The 2,666-nt window shown below is 52.4% G+C and overlaps 1 protein-coding gene and 1 long non-coding RNA gene across 2 annotated transcripts in view; one reads left to right on the top strand and one right to left on the bottom strand.

Annotated features, from left to right (window-relative positions):
• Positions 1-2,666, top strand: part of LOC116186056 — a 20,124-nt gene that overhangs the window by 3,594 nt on the left and 13,864 nt on the right. The window contains exon 2 of the long non-coding RNA XR_004150981.1: positions 354-358. This is a non-coding gene — a long non-coding RNA (uncharacterized LOC116186056). The remainder of the gene's footprint in view (positions 1-353; positions 359-2,666) is intronic.
• Positions 1-2,666, bottom strand: part of LOC102672024 (unconventional myosin-XV) — a 63,729-nt gene that overhangs the window by 57,274 nt on the left and 3,789 nt on the right. The window lies entirely within an intron of this gene.

Here is a 2,666-nt window from a genome sequence, read left to right as displayed (position 1 = left end):
GGCCGCCGAATCCTTGCACCCGGAATCGATCTCCGCCCTCTCGCCGCTCGTCGCCTCCCCCGATTCCCTCTTGCTTCCTTGCGCGCTGTCCTTTAAACTCTGACTTCCCGACCGAGATTCCCCTCGAACCTCGACAGAGTCATCCCGACCCCCCTCGACGATCCTCCTCCGCGACATGGCCCTGCCTCTATCGACCCCTACCTCACCCTCGACCCTATTATCACCACTATCTTTCGAATCAGCCTTGCCACCCTGGCTCTGCAAGCCCTTCGACGTTTTTCGATACACTTTGGCGTAAATCGCATTTCCGTGGGGGCTGCTTGTGCCGATCGACGCTGGCGAGGGATGGTAAGGAGGGGTGTCGGGCACAGGATCGCGAAGGTGCCTGGTGCTCGTGCGAAACTCGACCGAATCCGCGCCGCACGAGGCCCTCCTCAACGTGGCCGCGTTCGAGGGCAAGGAGCTCTTCCTTCTTCGTATCCTTCCGTAAACGGGCGGCTCCCTTCTCACAGCATCCTTGGCAAGCCTGGGGTTGGCCCAGTCCTCGGCCGAGATCCTGGCCGATCTCGACGCGTGAATTATCTTGGGCAAGGTCGACGGTCTCGGGACAAGGCCGCGGGTAATGTCCTGCAGTCTGCTGGTGACTGCCAGGAGATCGCACACCGACTTGGACTCTCTCTCGTCCTCCTTGCCCCACCCGTTGCTTCTCGGCCGCGGGACGCTCTTCCTAGGAAGGCAACTGGAGGAAGGTGGCCCGCCGCCACCTTTCACCTCTGAACTTTCTACTACCCTCTCCTCTGCGTTCCCACTACCACGGGACGTGATAGCCACCAGGGCTGACGCGATAGGCACGTCCACGCTCGCCCTTCGACGCAATATTTCCTGCCTCGAGATCTTCCTTCCGCTCTGAACAGGTTTCCACCAACTTTCCTTGCCGCATCGCCTCGCCGTCGAGGGAAGGGTTCTAGGNCCTCCGCCGCCTCTTCGCCTTCCTCCACCCGCCTCCATCGTTCGCCCGTTTTTCTCCACGGATTTTCCCCCTTCTCCTCGCCGTACTTGCGCAGGATCTCTCTTCGGGACACAGCCACGTCTCGGGGAACCGTGTGATANAACGGGGCCTGCTTTCGCGCGAAATTCGCTGGTTTTTCCATGGTCGAGCGCGGGTCCAGATTCAGATTCCTGTCCCGGGTGGAGGAGGCTCGTCGCCTGGCGGCGTCGCGTTCCGACGATCCGACGCTGGTATTTGGAGCGGAGTTCGTATCTGGGTCTGGGCCGGCGGAATTATGCAATGCGCGTCGGGCGGATAACGGTTCCACGCCGGCGTGGAAAGCTTCCGAGCGAGCGAAGTTTCGTGACGGAAACCGATTCTTCGAGGTCGACGATCGCGTCGTAGGCCCGCTCTCGCCTCTCCTCTTGCACGCTATCGCGGACTCCATCCTTGCGTGGATGCGCTTCGTCGAAGCTCGGCTTTAATCCTCATTTGGAGGTTAGAATCTCCTCGATGCCGAGCGTTTACGGGATCCTTTGTTTACGAATTTATTACTCGATCGCATTTTTATCTCGAAGAAGAAGAAGATGAGTTTGGAGTCGATGAGTCGATGGTCAATGTTCAATCGTCGGCTTTGATTTCCTTTTTCTTCTTTTTACAATCTCGAAGAAGATGAGTTCTAGAACCTTGACGAAAGTAAATGGATGAAAGAAGGAATGGTCGAGTTTTATCGATTTCAATAGAAATCGTCGACTCTTCTGCACGCGCGAAATCTCGAAGAGGACGATTTGGTTCACTCGTCGATCTCCTCGCGTCCTCGAATTTCCTTCGACTCGCGCGACGAAGAACTGGAAGAGGCACGTGAGTTACGTCGTCGTGGCTCGTTAAGAGTCGTTTGATACGTCGTGGAAAGCTTTCGTGAGTCATCCAGTTCGCCACTTTCTATCCGAGGAGTGGTAACTGCTCGTAAAACGTACGGAACGGACGATCGACCTGTTTAGAAGCGTTATTCCAGGGATAATGGAATGTTCTGTCGAACACATTTTTTCAACAACCACGTTAACGGGAACGTCAATTAAATCACAAACAGACCACGAAACACTCGTAATTCACCTATCTGTTGGTCCAATTTCGTTTAACACATTCTCGATACTCGAGAATTCGACTGGTTATCAGATCTAATCTTGTATTTGTTTTCTTCGAAGTACCAGTTCGATCGGAACCACCTAATATCTTCTAACTGTAAATCTTCTTATATACGTTCTCACTTTTATCGCATAAATATTTATTTATTAAAAATCGAATTAGAGATAAGGCCGAGATAAGGTTGAATTTCGAGTTGATAATATTTTTCTTTCATCGAGAAAGGAAGACGAATGTTAAAAATATACTTCACACCCGATCGATTCGATTATATTACACCAGGAGATTAAATTATATTCCCTTCACGCGTCTATTCGCCACGAGGAAATGCAAACTGCTTCAGGGTTCAAGGTTAACGAACAGTTAAGACCTCTCGCACGTTCGTACATTAGTATTCTTTCTATTTGCAGAAAGCTTGGGCACACATGACCCGGCTCTCGGACATCTCTCAATAGTTGCCTTGCATAAGTCGAAACCAGAGACGTCGGTGACCCTGTTTTCGTTCCGTGGTATGCCGTGGTATCGTCTTATTAAA

Source organism: Apis dorsata, unplaced genomic scaffold, assembly GCF_000469605.1.
Source record: "Apis dorsata unplaced genomic scaffold, Apis dorsata 1.3 scaffold_397, whole genome shotgun sequence".
Lineage (NCBI taxonomy): Eukaryota > Metazoa > Arthropoda > Insecta > Hymenoptera > Apidae > Apis > Apis dorsata.
The sequence above is the reverse complement of the archived record's forward strand: the minus strand, read 5'-3'. Positions and strand labels throughout refer to the sequence as shown.